The 21,272-nt window shown below is 36.2% G+C and overlaps 1 non-coding gene across 1 annotated transcript; it reads left to right on the top strand.

Annotated features, from left to right (window-relative positions):
* The first annotated feature begins 15,384 nt into the window (after positions 1–15,384).
* Positions 15,385–15,491, top strand: LOC140793127 (small nucleolar RNA R71). Its single transcript, XR_012109893.1, has one exon. It is a non-coding gene; the product is annotated as a small nucleolar RNA R71 (small nucleolar RNA).
* Positions 15,492–21,272: the final 5,781 nt, after the last annotated feature.

Below are 21,272 nucleotides of genomic sequence, written 5' to 3'. Positions count from 1 at the left end.
GACATAGCTAGAGTCTATCAATCTCAAAAATGTAGGCAAGGTATCCAATTATCTTCTCATTTAGCATTAATATACATTCTAACCTTATTGAAACTATTCATTCTCTCGAAATCATAATAGAAAAGCATGCTGCAATTAAATACAAGGAGATAGATCTAGATCTGAATCACACTAGAACACCAGGATATATATGTATAATATGCTTTATTACGATCTTAATTTTCTTATTAACTTAATTTGAAATTTCATGGTTGAGCAATGCTAGTGTTATCTTGCTTTCTAGATGGTCCTTGTAGTGAGATTCTGCTAGTGGATTTAGCCACTAGGTGACGAGGCACCCCTCAGGCATCACACCTTGAACCAAAAAGGCAGTATACAACTAACAACCATGAATTAGAGATGATAACTCTGCTTTTTGACGCGAACACTTCCTTACGCGAACGCCCGATTACTCAGTAGAGAGACTATTGCTCTAACATCAATTATACCTTTTTGTATTTCAATCAACTTGATATATTTATCATTAGCATATTATACATTCAACCTACATGTGATCTAAAAATTTCTCCTGGATAATTAGCATGAAACTCTATGATGATAGATCGAGAATTACTAACAATACTAGATATTTTATACTGATCCTCACATTTATTTTAGAAACATAATGGTAACGAGACTACATTCTGAGGATTGCATCACTAGAACACATGTCCTATTAGTTGTTTTTAAAAATAAGTGTATAAAAATAGAATGAAGAAAATAAGATTTATGCTTCGCTTAATCAATATATCACTTCGTGTTTGATCCTCGCTTTCTAACCAAATTGACTCTGCTAAATACCACTACATATTCTAAGGAGCAAAAACACAGAAAAATATTGGAAAACAAAACATAACTACAAGTAACTGAAAAGAAAAGACCTAAAAAAAGAAAAAAAAATGAAATTTCACCCCCCAATCTAAATTCTACATTGTCCTCAATGTAAGAAAATAAAGCACAAAAAAATGATAGAATTTACCTGAGAAGGATAATTTATATTACAAGCTTCCTCCTGTCAAATGCTATACATATAATAATAAAAAAATAAAAAGTCAAATAACAATATACAAAAACAATCTCTAGTAGATATAGAGATCAACCTTGACAATTAGGATCTTCTAGAAGTGCTTCTTCCACTTCTCGATTGCGCAATTCTAAAAATGGTTTAAGCTTTTGACCATTCACCTTAAATACCTCACCATTTTTAGGGTTTTCAATCTCGATAGCTCCATAAGGATAGACAGTGCGTATAGTAAAAGGGCCCATCTACTTACTTCTCAATTTTCTAGGAAAAGATGTAAACGCGAATTATAAAGTAGGACTTTTTGACCAAGACTAAATGATTTTCTCAAAATGTGTTTATCATGATACTGTTTCATTTTATCCTTATAGCTTTTAGCACAGTCATACGCATCATTTCTAATTTCCTCTAATTCATTCAATTGTAATTTCCTATAAGCACCTACCTTATCAAGATCAAAATTCAGTTGCTTAATCGCCCAATAAACTTGATGTTCTAGCTCTACAGGAAGATGACAAGCCTTACCAAACACAACTCGATATGGGGACATCCTAATAGGAGTTTAAATGCAGTTCGATATGCCCACAATGCATCACTAAGCCTTAATGACCAATCTTTCCTAGTGGGGTTAACCGTCTTCTCCAAAATTCTTTTGATCTCTCTATTGGATATCTCGACCTGGCCGCTAGTTTGGGGGTGATAGGGAGTGGCAACCTTATGTATGACAGAATATTTCAGCATAAGTCTTTTTAAAACTTGATTGCAAAAATATTTCCCCCCATCGCTTATAATGGCACGCGGCGTACCAAAACGAGCAAAAACATTGTCTTTCAAAAACTTGATTACAACTTTGTGATCATTTGTTCTATAAGCTATAGCTTCAACCCATTTTGAAACATAATCTACAGCAACAAGAATGTACTCATAACCAAAAGAATTTAGAAATGGTCCCATAAAATCTATACCCGAGACATCAAAAATTTTAATAATTAAAATAAGATTAAGCGGCATCATGTTCCTTTTTGAAATACTCCCTAGTCTTTGACATCTCTCATAAACTTTGCAATACTCATGAACATCACGAAAGATGGAGGGCCAATAAAACCCACATTGTAAAATTTTTGTAGTAGTCTTTTTAGAGCTAAAATGAGCCCCACAGGCTTGATCATGACAAAAAGAAATAATTTTATAAAAATCATCATCAGACACACATCTCCTAATGATTTGATCGGGCAATACTTAAACAAGTATGGGTCATCCCAGAAAAAGAACTTGACCTCAGCTAAAAATTTGGACTTATCTTGCTTGGTCCAATGAGGAGACATTTGACCAGTAGCAAGATAGTTGACAATATCAGCATACCATGGTAGTTGAGAAGCACTCATTAGCTGCTCATCAAGAAAAGATTCAGATATTGGTTTGGATTCATAAGATGATTCTAGGATAAGCCTAGATAAGTGATCTGCGACAATATTTTCAGAACCTTTCTTGTCCCTAATTTGAAGATCAAATTCTTATAGCAACAGAATCCAACGAATTAAATGGGCTTTAGCAACCTTTTTAGAGAGAAAATACTTTAGTGCTGCATGATCAGAATAGATGATGACTTTAGACCCTTAGAGGTAGGATCTAAATTTGTCTAAAGCAAACACAACTGCTAGCAACTCTTTCTCATTAGTGGAATAATTTAATTGTGCATCATTTAGGGTTTTACTAGCATAATAGATCACATGTGGTAACCTATTAACCTGTTGTCCTAAAACCGCTCCAATTGCATAGTCAGATGCATCGCACATAATCTCAAAAGGCTCATCCCAATTTGGTGGTTGAATGATAGGAGCAGAAGTTAATTCAGTTTCTAACCGTTGAAAAGCCTTAAGATATTCTTCATTAAAGACAAATTGAGAATCCTTAGCCAGTAAATTACATAAAGTTCGTGATATCTTACTGAAATCCTTAATAAATCATCGGTAAAAACCTGCATGATCCAAAAATGATCGGATTTCCTTCACAGTCTGAGGTGATGGAAGGTTAGAAATTAAGTCAACATTAGCATTATCGACTTTGATCCCATCTTTAGAAATAACATGTCCTAGAACAATTCCTTTCTTCACCATAAAGTGACATTTTTCCTTATTAAGCACTAGGCTTTTCTCTTTGCACCTTTCTAAGACTAGAGACAGGTGGCGCAAGCATTCATTAAATGATGATCCAAAGACTAAAAAGTCATCCATAAAAATTTCCAAGAACCGATCTACCATATCTAAGAATATGTTAATCATGCACCTTTGAAAGGTACTAGGAGCATTGTGAAAAAACCCCTAGACACAAGTATGTATCTAAATACTAGGCAATGATATCAATCGTTCGCTTAAGTAAAAGTCCGTAGAAATATTAGGAACGAAAGCAGAGATGAACGCCAAGATTTTAACGTGGAAAAACCCAACAGGAAAAAAACCACGAATCCAAACTCGGATCAAAACCAATCACTAGAATAGTAGCAGTTACAAGACTGACTCACAAAACAACCCGTCGATCCAAACGACTTTGTTCTTCTCAGTCTTGCTCGCTAGAACCCACGATTCACTGCTTCTCGTGATTGAAGTCCAATCTCAGTAAACCTCGAGATTGATCTTTCGTCTAGATAGCCCTTAAGACGAAAGATTAAGTTTTGTAGATGAGTGGAACCTTGATAGTTGAAGAACCGATGTAGCCTCAAGAAGTCTCCTTCGATAATGCTTCTTCAACCTCCCTCAAGATAAGGCATCACAATCCTTATATATGATCTCCAAGATATAGCCAAATCCAAGTCTTATCCGTACTCACGAAAGTCCAATTTTATCAAACTTCGTTGGTGCGTTCGAACACGGCTCGGGTGCGTTCGAACGGCATGACTTGAACTCAGGTGCGTTCGAACGGGCCCGAGTGCGTTCGAACGCGACAACTTGAATTTTTCAGGTTGCGTTCGAACGCGTTTGTGAATGCAGCTCTCGGTCTGTGTGAACGCAGTACCCGCGTTCGAACGCGGCTCTCTGTCTGTGTGAACGCAGTGCCCGCGTTTGAACGCGTTTGTGAACGCGGTGTGAACTCGACGGCTTTTCTCCAATAATCTTGCAATTCTTCAAACCAGAGATATTCTAGACTTGTGTAAAGCTCATATACATGAAAAAATACACTTAGAATATTTTGTACACAATTTCCAACAAATAAAAACCTAACAATCTCCCCCTTTGGCAATTTGTGACAAAACACCTAGGTTACAAGATATTACAAAGACTTCAAATTGAGCAATCAACAAGACTAGAATATTTTGCACATCAATCCCTGGAAATAAACATATACCAATCTAAGATCAAGTGAAAATAACTTGAAATGAATAAACAATCCAATTCAAACACAAGTTATCAATGGAGCATAAGTTCAAAAGTACTTAAATAGACAAAGATCACAATTTCTCCAAGCAAAGTTATAAGCAAGATTAGAAAGATAGAAAGACTCTAATAAACTCCCCCTATTACCATGCTCCCTCTACACACCTAGACACCTAGACACTTTCCCCCTTTTTGCCACAAATTTCAAAGACTAGGAACTCAGAGGAAACTGACGCTGAAGAATCGTCAACACAGAGTCAAGGACAGTCCCCTGACGAGCTTGCTCAGCTCGTAAATCATTTACTGCCGAATGGAGATCCTGCACTTGAGTACTAAGCTGTTCAAAACGGTTAGAGTACTGTGGTAACTCCCCCTCAGAGTGAGATGTGTCACCGTCAGAGCTATCATCAGAACTGTCGAGGTGCGATGAGCGACCAGCGGCGGAAGAGGACGGCTTGAGAGGAGACAACTGGTCGTGAGCTTGACTCCGCTTAAGTGTAATCCGATCCAACGGTTTGTTCGAAATAAGGGAAGGTTCCGAAGCATCCACACGCACCCCACTCTAAGTGCACAAATTTGTAATAAAGATGCCAAATGGTAACCCCTCACGAGGTGCTTCTTTCTAGGCAGCTGTGAGAATCGAGTCATAGATCACCGCAGCCAAATCAACAGAAACTCTAGTTAACATTGCATGAAGAAGGAATGCACGATCCAGACTAATACTAGAATGTCGAGTCTTGGGGGTGACATTGTACAGACAAAATAGGTGAAGCATGCGAGCCACTAGTGTCAGCTTCGCATGCGGCATCATGTTTCCCTTCCAACATTCCCCTTTGATCAGTACAGTGCTAGCATATTCATCGACATCAGGAAGTGGAGCAGACGTGGGGTACTGGAACTCACCATCAGGAAGATGAAGTTCAGCGCGAATAACATCTGAGTCCAAGTATATAGACACCCCACGAACAGTAGAACGAATACATCGTTCTAAAATAGTGGCATTACAAAAAAATTCCCGAACAACTTCCACATAAGTAGTCCCGCTCATCCGACACACCGATAACCATCCTCGCTCAGTAAATATCTGTTCTATCCCCAAAGAAGAAAAATCGGAAATGACCACGGGTCGTTCACAGATAACAAGACGGGTCCCAAAATTATGTTTGTATCGCCCTGCAGCCGTTGAAGTAGAAAACTTTGGAGCCGAAGTAGGTGAGGAAGGCGGCCTAGGTTTTTTGGAAACTGCAACTTTTCTAGGCATTCTTGAGAAAGAAACAAGATACAAGTTCAATACCTGCCCAAAGCAACCAAAACAAATAGCAAGAAATCCAAAAAAAATAAATAAAAATAATTCAAGAAACCATGAAGGCCCTAAATGAAATCCATCTTTCACTTGAAAACTCTAAGATATCACGTTCAATCACACAAGAAACATCAAGATAGTTACTTTAACGTGATCAAAACTCGAAAACGCACGAAATCAATCAAGATCAAAAGACTTAATTGAATAAAAAAATAGGAAAATTGATGGATGATCATACCTCGAAAAAGTGAAGAAAAACTCAGAAATTCGGCCGAAAGACGCTAGATCCGGAGGAGAACTACCCTCTAAAAGGTTTTGTAGTGAGAAATTTGATAAAAAAAATACCAAGATCTTGAAGATTTGAGAGGGAAGAAATGAAGGGTTTCTAGGGTTTGGAAGATGGAAAATGAAAACCCTTTGGTTCAAACGCAATATATAAAGAATCCTCGAGTGCGTTCGAACGCACCAGTCTGCGCGTTCGAATGTTCCAGTCACCGCAATTTGAACTCAAAAATTTGCGTTTGAACGCCCTTTTTTGTAAGGAAAAAATCTAAGAAAAAATCAAGAAATATTTTTGGAGATGCAACTCTAAAAATTCAAAATAGATTCAAGACATAGAATATGACAATCGAATGAAATAAGTCATACACACATCAATCAAATCATCAAAAGCATATTATAATCAATTCTAATGCATCACTCAAAATTAAATTAATCTTGATTGATCATAATAATATACATATGCAAGGTGAGCATAGATAACATGAAATATTCTTCTTAAATAAACTTTCCTATTTAAACAATGATACAACACGATAGTCAAACCGATTTAGTATTTAAATTTGCACTTTTCGACTTATTCTCCATAACCGAACATGAATTTTTCCTATATTATTATTTTTAATATATAAACCATATAGGTGCAATGATGGCTTTCACACATGAGTAGGTAGCCTTTTCTTATAGTACATATCAACCAATGTGCAAGAAGATATTCACAAACATCAAAAAAATTTATTTAATTTGCAAGCAATATACTGAGTCAAACTGGACTCTAAACAAGATGGCTTTCACACAAACTCATTGTAACCCTTTTCATTGATATTTTATGAACTCATTTGTGATGACTAAGCATGAGGTCAAACTGTGCAAATCAACGTCAATAGTGAGCTATTTAAAAAAAATTTCATGATGTCATGCTCACTCAAATATATACACACGTTATGAGTGCATTAATTTCAGTATAATTATCATAGAAGTCGAGAGAGTGAATAAATAAAAAATGATACAATATACTACAAGATGACAAAATTGACTATAATAACTAATGATCAAGAGAAAAATTATATTTATATGTCAAGAGTATATTATTGAATCTAGGAGTGCATCAAACTTTTTTTATATGACAAAAACTCTCGACAAATCTGAAACTAAAACTAAATAAATTTCAGAGAAAAGAAAACCTAAACAAAAAGAAAATAAAATAGTAAAAAATGAAACATGCAAACCAAAACAGGCAAACCAAAACAAAAAGAAAATCAATCCAAAAAACAAATGCGTAAAGAAGTACGAAGATACTCAAATCTCTGTAAATCCAAAGGTTTTGTAAATAGATCACCCAATTGTTTCTCTGTCTCAACATGTTCTAGTGCTATTATTTTATCTTCAACTAACTCGCGTATAAAATGATGTCGGATATCAATATGTTTAGTACGCGAGTGTTGAATAGGATTCTTCGATATATTAATAGCACTCATGTTGTCACAATAAGGCACCATAGTATCTTGTTCAATGCCGTAACCTTTGACCATCTGTTTCATCCATAGTAACTGAGAACAACAACTTCCCACTGCAATGTACTCGGCCTCCGCTGCAATGTACTCGGCCTCCGCAGTAGAGAAAGATATCGAGTTTTGTTTCTTACTGTGCCAAGCAATCAGATTGTTTCCAATATAAAAACATCCACCAGAGGTACTTTTTCTATCATCACATGAACTTGCCTAATCAGAATCCGTGTATCCAGATATGATAGCTCCCGAGTCATAAGTAAACCAGATACCTAAGCCAACTTTGCCACTGACATATTTTATGATACGTTTCACAGCATATAAATGTGTCTCCGTAGGTTCAGACTAAAACCTAGCACACACACCGACGCTAAATGCAATGTCAGGTCTTCTAGCAGTTAAGTACAAAAGACTACCAATCATGCTCCTATAAAGTGTCTGATCAACACTTTTTCCTGAAATATCCTTACCTAGTTTGGTAGTTGTACTCATAGGAGTTCTAGCATGTTTTGCATTTTCTAAACCGAATTTAGTCACAAGATCCTTAGCATACTTAGTTTGAGCGATAAATATCTCTCTTTCCAATTAAGTAATTTGAAGTCCCAAAAAAAACTTCAACTCACCCATCATGCTCATCTCAAAATGACTATGCATAAGATCTGCAAACTCCTTCGCTAATGATCGACTCGTTGCCCCGAAGACAATGTCATCCACATAAATTTGTGCCACAACTAAACTCTTGTTTCACCATCTAATGAACAATGTCTTGTCCACTCCCCCTTGAGTGAACCCCGCATCTACTAAAAAAGTGGTCAACTTCTCATACCAATCTCTTGGAGCTTGTTTTAGCCCGTATAGGGCCTTTTTCAGTTTAAATACATGAGAAGGAAATTTTTGATCTTTGAACCCTTTCGGTTTTTCTACATAAACATCTTCATTCAGAGTACCATTCAAGAAAGCACTTTTCACATCCATTTGAAACAATTTAAATTTTAAGTGACAAGCAATAGCAAGCAGTATACGAATAGATTCTAATATAGCAACAGGAGCAAATGTCTCATCAAAATCTGTACCCTCAACCTGAGTATATCCCTGTGCTACGAGTCTAGCTTTATTTCGAACTATATTGCCATGTTCATCACTTTTATTCTTGTAAATACATTTTGTTGCAATGACGTTCACATTCTTAGGTCTAGGAACTAAATACCAAACATCATTCCTAGAAAATTGCTCTAATTCCTCATGCATAGCATTAACCCAAGAATCGTCTAACAATGCTTCCTTCACATTTTTAGGTTCAAAAAAAGATGTATAACAAGTAAATGATACCTCACTTTGGATTTGTCGTCTCGTCTTAATTGGTTCATTTACGTCTCCGATCACTTGTGACAGTGGATGATCTGATTTCACTCTAGCAGATGGTTCCGGTACGTTGCAGTCATCTTTGTTCATTTCAACTTTGTCCTCCTCCTGATTCTCAATTTCCAGATCAAGCTCTTTTCCTATTTCTTCGTCATATGTATCTGCAGAAACAGAAATAGGAGTAGCTTTAGTTAAATCAGTAGTGGATTCATCTATCATAACATTAGCAGATTCCATAACAGTAGAAGTGTCAAGATTAAATACTCTGTAGGCTCCGCTATTATTCGAATACCCAAAGAAGATGCCTTCGTTACTTCTGGTGTCAAATTTAATCAAATATTCTCGATCACACAAGATATAGCATTTACTACCAAAAACTCGAAAATATTTAACACTATGTTTCTTACCTTTCCCGATTTCATATGTAGTCATTTTTGTACTTGGTCTTAGATAAACACAATTTATCACATGTACCGCTGTATTGACTGCCTCTGCTCAAAACCTTTGAGGAACCTTTTTAGCGTGAAGCATAATCCTAGCCATTTCCTACACAACTCGATTTTTTCTTTCCATAATCCCGTTCTGTTGTGGAGTTATAGGAGTTGAAAATTCATGTTGAATACCAAGAGAATCGCAAAATATGAAATTTTTTTTATTTTTAAATTCTCTACCATGATCAGAACGAATCCTAACTAGGGTAATAAATTTTTCATTCTGCAATTTTAAGCATAGTGATTTAAAAACTTCAAAAGTTCGGACTTCTCACGTAGAAAAAGGCAACCCAAGTATATCTGGAGTAATCATCGACCATTAAGAATATATGGCGTTTACCTCCAAGACTTTCCGTTTTTGTTGGACCCATCAAGTCCATGTGAACTAATTGGAGCACACGGTCAGTAGTAGCTACATTTACATTCTTGTGTGAAATCCTAGTTTGTTTTCCAATTTGACACGAACCACACACTCGTTTTGACATTTTTTCATCTTAGGTATTCCTCTTACGACTTCTTGTTTGGACAGAGTAAATAATTCATTGTGATTCACATGTCCAAGACGTTGATGCCAAAGATCTGCAATGTTAAAAGAGGCACTATTACATTTTAGTTTATGTGACGTTCCAACAACATATCAATTATCAGATGTTCTAGATCCATAACATATAACATTACCACAATGTTCTAGAATAGTACACCATTTTTGAAGAATTTTACCTCATAATCTTCATCACAAAATTGACTAATACTCAAAAGATTTGTTTTCAAGCCCTTAACATAAAGAATATTTTCAAGAATAGGAACCCCTGGAAAACTTACCTTTCCTTTACCTATTACCTTGGATGAATTACCATCTCCGAATGTCACAACTCCCCCTTCATGTTTTTCAAGATTAGAAAATAACGACTTGTCACACGACATATGTCTTTGAATGACCCTTTGTCTAAATACCACAAATCAGAATTTAAAGCTTTCAAAGCTGTATGCACAACATAACATTTCAAATCACTTTTCTTGACCCATATGACCTTTGTTTTTATCCCATAAATAAAAAGCAGTTCTAGGTTTTTGAAAAAAATTACAATGAGGTCGAATATGCCCTAGAATGCTGCAATGATAGCATGTCAGAACATACCATTTTCTACTCACCTTTTGTCGAGGATTGTGACTAAAGTTTATCTTTGGTGCCGTTGACGATTCACCAGTTTGTAGATTCACTTTTAGTTTAGAAGTATTCATCCAAGATTGCTTTGTAAATGCGGTTGATGACTTCAGATATTCTTCCTTTTGTATACCTGCAGAAACGAAGACAGTTTTATTATTATTTGAATTACTAGTGTATCCAACACCATACCTGTCTTTTCTAGAGATCTGAGCCTTTAAGATCTCGTCAAGTTTGTTCTTTCCTTTTAGAAATGTCACTTCCTTATTCACTCGCTCTAGTTCAATTTCATCGGCCTTCATTTTATTTTTTGCATTGTCAAGTTGTTTAGAAAGGTCTTTGACACGTTCAAGTTCCAATTTGTACTTCTTCTCAAATTGAATTCTTTCAAGTTTGATTACCTTGAGCCATTGATGTAGTCTAAGATTGCTTTTATTGAGTTTAAATGACTCCAGGTACATGTCATTATATGCCTTTTGTATTTTAGATTCATCTTCTTCAGCTGGTAACATATCCTGATCATCTGTACTATCAGTATCAACAACGGAATCAATATTGAGTAGAGAAGAGGCAAAAGCAACAAAGTTTTCTTCGTCTTTTCCAGAATCATCATCAGATTCATTTGAGTCATCCCAACTAATTTTCATAGCTTTACCCTTCTTCTTAAGGCAATTAGGGCATTCTTGTGCTATGTGTCCAAAACCAGAACATTCAAAACATCGAACTTTATTCTCAGAATTCTTATTTTTCTGTTTGACACTATTATTGCTCACATCTATATTCGAACTCGCAATATTCTTCTTTTTCACAAAGGCTTTGCTTTTATCAAGTTTTTCAGCATTCAACTTGTTTGGCTTCCGAAAAAATTTATTAAACTTTTTGATGAACATGGCCAACATCTCAACATCAGACTCCTCTATAATTTCTTCAACTGTGGATAGAGCAATCCCTTTGGACTTCCTCAGTTTTGAAAGACTGGACTCAAATGTTTGTAGATTTCCTACCAATTGTTCAACTTTCATAGAATCGATGTCCTTACTTTCCTCAATAGTTGTAACTTTCGCCTGAAACCTCTCTGGAAGAGACATAAGGATCTTACGGACAATTCTGTTTTTAGGAATTTTCTCTCATAGGTTGAAACTGGAGTTGATTATATCACTCAGCTTTGCATAGAACTCATCAAATGTCTCATTCTCCTCCATACGTAGAGTTTCAAAACTAGTAGTCAACCTCTGAAGTTTAGAAAGTTTTACAGCCATAGTTCATCGGCAAGTATGTATCTAAATACTAGGCAATGATATCACTCGTTCGCTTAAGTAAAAGTCCGTAGCAATATTAGGAACGAAAGCAGAGATGAACGCCAAGATTTTAACGTGGAAAAACCCAACAGGAAAAAAACCACGGATCCAAACTCGGATCAAAACCAATCACTAGAATAGTAGCAGTTATAAGACTGACTCACAAAATAACCCGTCGATCCAAACGACTTTGTTCTTCTCAGTCTTGCTCGCTAGAACCCACGATTCACTGATTCTCGTGATTGAAGTCCAATCTCAGTAACCCTCGAGATTAATCTTTCGTCTAGATAGCCCTTAAGACGGAAGATTAAGTTTTATAGATGAGTGGAACCTTGATAGTTGAAGAACCGATGCAGCCTTAAGAAGTCTCTTTTGATAATGCTTCTTCAACCACACTGGAGATAGGGCATCACAATCCTTATATATGATCTCCAGGATAGAGCCAAATCCAAGTCTTATCCGTACTCACAAAAGTCCAATTTTATCAAACTTCGTTGGTGCGTTCGAACGCGGCTCGGGTGCGTTCGAACGACATGATTTGAACTCAAGTGCGTTCGAACAGGCCCGAGTGCGTTCGAACAGGCCCGAGTGCGTTCGAACGCGACAACTTGAATTGTTCAGGTTGCATTCGAACGCGTTTGTGAACGCAGCTCTCGGTCTGTGTGAACGCAGTACCTGCGTTCGAACGCGTTTGTGAACGCGACTCTCTGTCTGTGTGAACGCAGTGCCCTTGTTCGAACGCGTTTGTGAACGCGGTGTGAACTCGGCGGCTTTTCTCCAATAATCTTGTAATTCTTCAAACCAGGGATATTCTAGACTTGTATAAAGCTCATATAAATGAAAAAATACACTTAGAATATTTTGTACATAATTGCCAACAAATAAAAACCTAACACATTGCATAACCCAAAAGGCATGTGACCATAGGAAAATGTTCCATAGGGGCAAGTAAATGTGGTCTTCTCTTGATCCTCAGGTGCTATAGGGATTTGGTTATAGCCAGAATAACCATCTAAAAAATAATAATAAGCATGTCCGGCTAACCTTTCAAGCATCTGATCAATGAAAGGAAGGGGAAAATGATCCTTCCTAATTACAAGATTAAGTTTTCGGTAGTCAATGCAAACACACCACCCTGTTTGAACATGAGTGGGTACTAACTCATCGTTCTTATTTTGCACTATTGTAATGCCAGACTTCTTAGGCACAACATGATTTGGATTCACCCATGCACTATCCAAAATTGGGTAGATAATACCCGCATCTAATAATTTTAGCACTTCAGCTCTAACAATATCCTTCATCATAGGATTTAACCTCCGTTGCAGTTCACAAGATTTTTTTGCATTTTCCTCTAAATGAATTCGATGCATAACCACATCAGGACTAATTCCCTTGATATCAGCTATGGTCCATCCTATAGCTTCCTTGTATTCTTTTAAGACAGTCACAAGTTTTTCCTCCTGTTCTTTACCCAAATTAGATGCTATAATAACAGGAAGGGTTTCAGAAGACCTAAAAATACATACTTAAAAGTATCAGGTAGTGGTTTAAGATCTAACTTTGGAGGTTTTATGATGGACAGAGGAGTTGGGAGTGAAGATGGTGGAAGAAGTTCAATCTTGGGCTGCCATTTATTAAAATCCATAAGAGGTGCAGACTCTAACAATGCATTGACCTCCTCAAAAGAAGTTTCTCAATTAAAATCACCGTCAAAATGTAAAAGACACTTTTCTAAAGGATCCTCAACATTTGCCTGCTCATTTATATTCTCTAATAGGCCTTCAATCATGTCAACCTCAAAAACATCATCAGTTTTAGGAGGTTGATGGCTAACATCAAAAACATTTTATTCAACATTCATATTGCCAAAAGACAGCTTCATAATCCCATTTTAATAGTGAATGTTGCATTAGCAGTGGCTAAGAATGGCCTTCCTAAGATCACAGGGATATGGTTGCTCGGGTTTTGGACAGGTTCAGTATCAAGGATTATGAAATCCACAGGAAAAATGAACTTATCTACCTTAATCAGATCATCCTCTATGATGCCTCGAGGATATTTGACAGAACGATCTGCCAAAGACAGTTTAATTTGAGTTGGCTTCAACTCTCCAAGACCTAATTGCTTATAAACTGAATACGGCAAAAGATTAACACTTGCACCTAAATTCAAAAGGGCTTTATCAATGACATGATTGCCAATGACACATGAAATAGTAGGACAACCTGGATCTTTAAACTTAGGTGGAATGCTATTTTTGATGATTGAGCTTACTTGCTCAGCTAGGAATGCCTTCTTTTGTACTTTTGATTTTCTTTTTTGAGTACAAAGATCCTTCAAAAATTTGGCGTAAGTAGGAAATTGCTTAATGGCATCGAGTAATGCAATGTTAAATTCAACTTGCTTAAACAATTCCATCATCTCACTAAAGTCTATTCCTACTTTAGCCTGAGTTAGTCTTTGGGGAAATGGTGCTTTGGGAATAAAAGTTTGCTCAAATGAATTTCTAGACTTGGGTAGAGACTGTCTTGGGTTGTTAGAGTCAAAGGTTATAGTTCCAAATGAACTATCATGATTATTTTGCGGGACATAGATTTCTTCACCCTCTGAGATAGATTTTTCATGATTTGGCACTTCAACCTTATTGTTGACTAGTTTTCCAAACTGAAGGGTAATGACTGATTGAACTTGTTCGTTGTGCACACCTGAGGTGGATGGTTGGCTAACCTCATATTGGCCCTTGGGATTAGGAATGGGTTGACTAGGAAATTTTTCTTGTTCTCTCGTACTAACCTTAGATGCTAACTGACCCACTTGATGTTGAAGCTGAGAAATGGCTTGAGAATTTTGTATATTTGTAGCTTCTATTCTTTGCAAATTAGCACTAGTTCCGGTGATAAATTTCTTTATCATCACTTTTAAGTTGGATGGTTGTTGCTGAGGTACTATAATCGATTGATTAAGAGGAGGGGCATAAGAGACAGGCTGAGTAGGAGGACGAAATTGGTTAAATCTTGGAGGTCCTTCTTAGTTTATTTGAGGCTGCTGTGGCCTCCATGAAAAATTGGGGTGATTTCGCTAATTTTGATTGTATCTTTCAGAGTAAGGACTATTGAATGGCTTTCTAAATTGATTTAGGGCATTCACTTGTTCATTGAACCCATCTTGATACCCTAAGGAAGAGCAAACCATTGCAGTGTTCATGGGACTGGCACAAACACTACAAACTTCAGATTGCACTTGATTTATAGGCTTCATAGTTTGACTTAACACAAGGGCATCAACTTTCTTAGACAAACTACCTAGTCTTGCATTTATACTCACATCAGGTTGAACTTCATATATTCCTCTCTTAGACTATGACGTCCCTCGACTTTCAGTACTAAAATCCCATTGTTGGGAATTTTCAGCTATTATTTCAAAAAGAGCCCTAGCTTCAGGTGTGCTCTTAGCCATGAATGACCCACCGCTCATGGACTCAACCGGATTACGATTTGTGTCAGTTAGACCATTGTAGAAATATTGGAATAACCACAATTTTTCAAAATTGTGATGAAGGCACTTAATTTGAAGATCCTTAAATATTTCCCATGACTCATGAAATTTCTCTTCCTCTTTCTGCTTGAAAGTGGAGATGGCTAATCTATATTGGTTTGTTCTAGGCATAGAGTAAAATTTGGACACAAATTTATAGTTCAGATCTCTTCAAGTGGTGATTGAGTTAGGCTCTAAGTGATTCAACCAAGCTCTTGCTTGGTCTTTCAATGAAAAAGGAAAGAGCCTTAGCCTAACATATTCATCAGAAAAGTTTTGAAATTTGAATGTTGAACAAATATCCAAGAATTCATCAACATGAGAGTATGGATTCTCATTTTCCTTACCATAAAAGGTAGGAAGCAATTGAAGGATGGCAGATTTTAATTCAAAATGAGTTGCATTAGTGTTAGGTAACATAATGCATTTTGAAGGTTAGGTTTCATTAGGGGCAAATCGCTCTTGTAAAGTTATGGATCATCATGAACTGATTGATGGTTTTCAATCATTTATTCCTTAGCAAGCCGACCTAAACTATCTCGAACCCAACCAATTTCTAAGTTTAAGAAAAAGGCTTCACAAAAATAAATCTTATCAAGCAAATCACAGTCAACATTTTGTGGTTTTAAAGTACAATATGAGAGTAAGCAAATTTTTTTTTTTTTCAATTCTAATCTTGTAGAGAATCACTTCTCTCCTAATTAGAGAGCTCCTACTCCCTTTCAAAGTAAGCTAGAGGATTACCAGTTAAGGCCTACCAAAACATAACCAGGTAAGTTCCCAGGGATACTGGTGGGCATTGGCCTCTTCAGAATACCAATTCCCTTAGGCGTCTTAGTACGACTCTCCTTTTTGACAGAACTTACCTAGACATTATAATTTGGAAGGTGCTCACTGGGCTTACCAAAAGATAACTCTTTCCGAGAGGTTCCTATGAGCTATGTGAAATTCTTTGGCCGACGTCTACTTGATTTTAAGTTAGATGTTTGGCTTGGGTTTTAAAATAAAAGAGGATGATTAACTTAAGTGGGCAAGGATGTGGTGATTAAATCCACTCCTTATCTTGGTGAGGATTGTGCCCTTACTAAATATTTTATGCAAATATGAATGCACAAATAATCACACAGAATCAGTTCAAAACCCGCTGACAGGAGATTCGTGGGTAGGGTTAAGAAAATTCTAACCTTCCAATCGAGTCCACCGGTTACCAATTACTTCGCTGGGAGTAATTTTTAAGCAATTTTCTTTTCTTCAAGCACAATCCTCTGTCGTTCTTTGGTTTCTGTAGAATAATTCAAAACAAGAACAAAATTTGGAATTTTTTTAAAATTTGTTTTCTAATTTTTTAATTTTTTTTAAACAACCAATAGAAAAATTAATTAAAAAATTTTAAAATAGTTTTTAATGCAAGTCCTCGGCAACGGCGCCAAAAACTTATTGTGACAAATTAAGTAACACTCGCAAGTGCACGAATCTATGAAGTAGATCGGCAAGCAAGGTATCGATCCCACGAGAACTTGTTTGAAAACTAGAAGTGTTTAAAAATCTTAAAAATAATTTTAACCTAGTTGGAAAATGGGTTTAGAAGATTTATAGAGAAAGAAAATATTCTTCTAAATTTCTTTTAATTAAGTATGAGAAATAAGGTCTTGGAATCCACTTATAGATAACACATTTCTATTAGATAATATAAATCTCTTCTTTTTCTACGATTCACCAAGAAATCAATCACTAGTGGATCGGAAGATTATTTTGGAATGAACAATTTAATTTTCGTAAAAATTACGTTCTTCTTTCATTTTTAGAAAATATGGAGTAAGAATTTTAAATCATTAGATATATTCTTTTTTAAGAAAAACAACTAATATCTAAATCGACTGAAAATCTGCTCCAAATCGACTTCTTGGAGCATGAAAATCTGCTCCAAATCGACTGAAAATCTGGTGTAATTGTGTTTGAAATCTGCTAAATATATGGATGAAATCTGGTGGCATGAAATATGTTAGAAATCTGCCGCATTAGGTACGAAATTGGCTTGGCTAGAATTGCTACTCAAATAGGAATTTGAAATTTGTTTACTGTTGTAATTATTACTGAAATTTTGCCTGAATTGGAGATAAAAATCTGCTGCATTATGTGAAGATTTCTTGATAAAATTCTGCAACTTGATAGAGATTTGATTGCTGAAAATCTGTTGCTTCATAAAAAAAAGAAGGAATTTTGACTCATTCTAATTTAGATAAGGAAGAAAGTGACTAGTAGATCATGGTTTGACTTAAGCATGACTTGAAAGATGAGAGGTAGATTCAGTTGGTTAGTAGTGACTAAGCTTAATTCTGGTTTCAGCCCAAATTTGACCATTTTTAGTGATTAAATGAAATTCAATTGATCAAAGGTCTACATATAACTAAAATACATTAATTAGTTAAAAAAATATTAATATTTAATAATTTAGGCATAACAAATATTGCAATTTTGAATTTAATAGTAGACGAGGGGAACAAAGTGGTCGAGATCCCAAATAACAGGGGTGACTCGACAGACGAGGGAGATTAGAAGTGAGGAGAAACCTTGCCAATGGTAGAGGTGGAAGGATGGTGAAGAAGGAAGAGAGAGGAGTCTAGAGAGAAGATAGGAGGCAAAAAATCAAGAATTCAATAGTATAATGAAGTTCGCTGCCATCCATATATTTATAGAGGCTAGCCAACAAGTCCTAATGCAATATAAAACCCTAATTCTAGAGGATTCCCGTCGATCGCGTTCGAACACACTAAAAAAAGCCCCTTCTCTGGATTTGCGAACACGACACAGGCATTCACAAGGCATTCACAAGCGTTCATAAGGCGTTCACAAGGGTATTCGAACGTGACTCCACCTGCGTTTGAACGTGACATACAAGAATTTTATTTTAATGAAAAATAAACACCTAATGCAATAAGAAAAGATCCTAACTAAGTGTATCAGCCCACCATGCTTCCCCCACCTTGCCCTCAAGGTGAAAGTCAGGGAAATGCTCCAAGATATCAGTCTCCAACTCCCATGTCGCCTCATTAGATGTGTTAGGTTTTTAATTATTGGCAATTATGTACAAAATATTCTAAGTGTATTTTTACATATATATGAGCTTTATACAAGTCTAGAATATCTCTGGTTTGAAGAATTGCAAGATTATTGGAGGAAAGTTGTTGAGTTCACCCCGTGTTCACAAACGCGTTCGAACGCGGTGCGTTCACAAATGCGGGTAGTTGCGTTCACATAGACCGAGAGTAGCGTTCACAAATGCATTCGAACACGGGTACTGTGTTCACACAGGTTGAGAGCTGCATTCACAAACGCGTTCGAACGCAACCTGAAGAATTCAACTTGTCGCGTTCGAACGTACTCGGGCCCGTTCGAACGCACCTGAGTTCAAGTCATGCCGTTCGAACGCACCCGGGTCGCGTTCGAACGCACCAACGAAGTTTGAAAATCTTGGACTTTCATGAGTACGGATAAGACTTGGATTTGGCTCTATCCGTGAGTACGGATAAGTTCGTAAGGACATCGATTCTATGAAAGTTGAACAATTGGTAGGAAATTTACAAACATTTGAGTCCAGTCTTTCAAAGCCGAGGAAGTCCAAAGGGAATGCCCTATCCACAGTTGAACAAAATATAGAGGAGTCTGATGATGAAGGTGATTTAGATGTTGAGATGTTGGCCATGTTCGTCAAAAAGTTTAATAAATTCTTTCGGAAGCCAAACAAGTTGAATGCTGAAATACTTGAGAAGAACAAAGTTTTTGTGAAAAAGAAGAATAAGGAAGTGACATTTCTAAAAGGGAAGGCTGATGAAATTGAATTAGAGCGATTGAATAAGGAAGTGACATTTCTAAAAGGGAAGGCTGATGAAATTGAATTAGAGTGACTGAATAAGGAAGTGACATTTCTAAAAGAGAAGAACAAATTTGACGAGATGCTAAAGGCTCAGATCTCTCGAAAAGACAGGTATGGTGTTGGATATACTAGTAATTCAAATAATAATAAAACTGTCTTTGTTTCTGCAGGTATACAAAAGAAAAAATATCTGAAGTAATCAACCGCATTTACAAAGCAATCCTGGATGAATGCTTCTAAACTGAAGTTGAATATACAAACTGGTGAATCTTCAATGGCACCAAAGGTAAACTTTAGTCACACTCCTCGACAAAAGGTGAGTAGAAAAGGGTTTGTTCCGACATGCTATCATTGCGGCATTCTAGGACATATTCGACCTCATTACAAATTTTTGCAAAAACCTAGAAGTGCTTTCATTTATGGGATGAAAACAAAGGCTATATGGGTCAAAAAAAGTGATTTGAAATGTTATGTTGTGCATACAACCTTGAAAGCTTTAAATTCTGAAACCTTTGAAGTTTTTAAATCACTATGCTTAAAATTGCAGAATGAAAAATCTACTACCCTAGTTAGGATTTGTTCTGATTATGGTAGAGAATTTGAAAATGAAAATTTTTCTATATTTTATGATTCTCTTGGTATTCAACATGAGTTTTCAGCTCCTATAACTCCACAACAGAACGGGATTGTGGAAAGAAAGAACCGAGTTGTGCAGGAAATGGTTAGGGTTATGCTTCACGCTAAAAAGGTTACTCAAAGGTTTTGGGCAGAGGCGGTCAATACAACGCTAAATGTCATAAATCGTGTTTATCTAAGACCAGGTACAAAAATGACTGCATATGAAATATGGAAAGGTAAGAAACCTAGTGTTAAATATTTTCGAGTTTTTGGTAGTAAATATTATATCTTGCGTGATCGAGAATATTTGACTAAATTTGACATAGAAGTAAGGAAGTCATCTTCTTAGGGTATTCTAATAATAACAGATCCTATAGAGTATTTAATCTTGACACTTCTACTGTTATGGAATCTGCTAATGTTATGATAGATGAATCCATGACTGATTTAACTGAAACTATTCCTATTTTTGTTTCTACAGATACATATGACGAAAAAATAGGAAATGAGCTTGATTTGGAAATTGAGAATCAGGACGAGGACAAAGTTGAAATGAACAAAGATGACTACAACGTACCGGAACCATCTGCTAGAGTGAAATCAAATCATCAACTGTCACAAGTGATCGGAGACATGAATGAACCAATTAAGATAAGACGACAAATCCAAAGTGAGGTATTATTTACTTGTTATACAACTTCTTTTGAACCTAAAAATGTGAAGGAAGCATTGTTAGGCCATTCTTGGGTTAATGTTATGCATGAGGAATTAGTGTAACTTTCTACGTAAGAATATGAACGTCATTGGAACAAAATGGATTTACAAGAATAAAAGTGATGAACATGGCAATATAGTTTGAAATAAAGCTAGACTAGTAGCACAGGGATATACTCAGGTTGAGGGTATAGACTTTGATGAGACATTTGCTCCTATTGCTAGATTAGAGTCTATTCATATACAGCTTGCTACTACTTGTCATTTAAAATTTAAATTGTTTCAAATAGATGTTAAAAGTGCTTTCTTGAATGGTACTCTGAATGAAGATGTTTTTGTGGAACAACCGAAAGGGTTCGAAGATAAAAAATTTCCTTCTCATGCGGGGTTCACTAGAGGGGGAATGGATAAGACATTGTTCATTAGACGGTCGAACAAGAGTTTAGTTGTGGCACAAATATATGTGGATGACATTGTCTTCGGAGCAACGAGTCAATCATTAGCTAAGGAGTTTGTAGATCTCATGCATAGTCATTTTGAGATGAGCATGATGGGTGAGTTGAAGTTCTTTTTGGGATTTCAAATTACTCAGTTGGAAAGAGGGATATTTATTGCTCAAACTAAGTATGCTAAGGATCTTGTGACTAAATTCGGTTTAGAAAATGCAAAACATCCTAGAACTCTTATGAGTA

The sequence above is a fragment of the Typha latifolia genome, chromosome 7, assembly GCF_019914945.1.
Source record: "Typha latifolia isolate L0001 chromosome 7, TyphaL0001v2, whole genome shotgun sequence".
In the NCBI taxonomy this organism is placed as follows: domain Eukaryota; kingdom Viridiplantae; phylum Streptophyta; class Magnoliopsida; order Poales; family Typhaceae; genus Typha; species Typha latifolia.
Note: the sequence above shows the minus strand (reverse complement) of the source record. Positions and strands in the feature narration are given on the sequence as shown.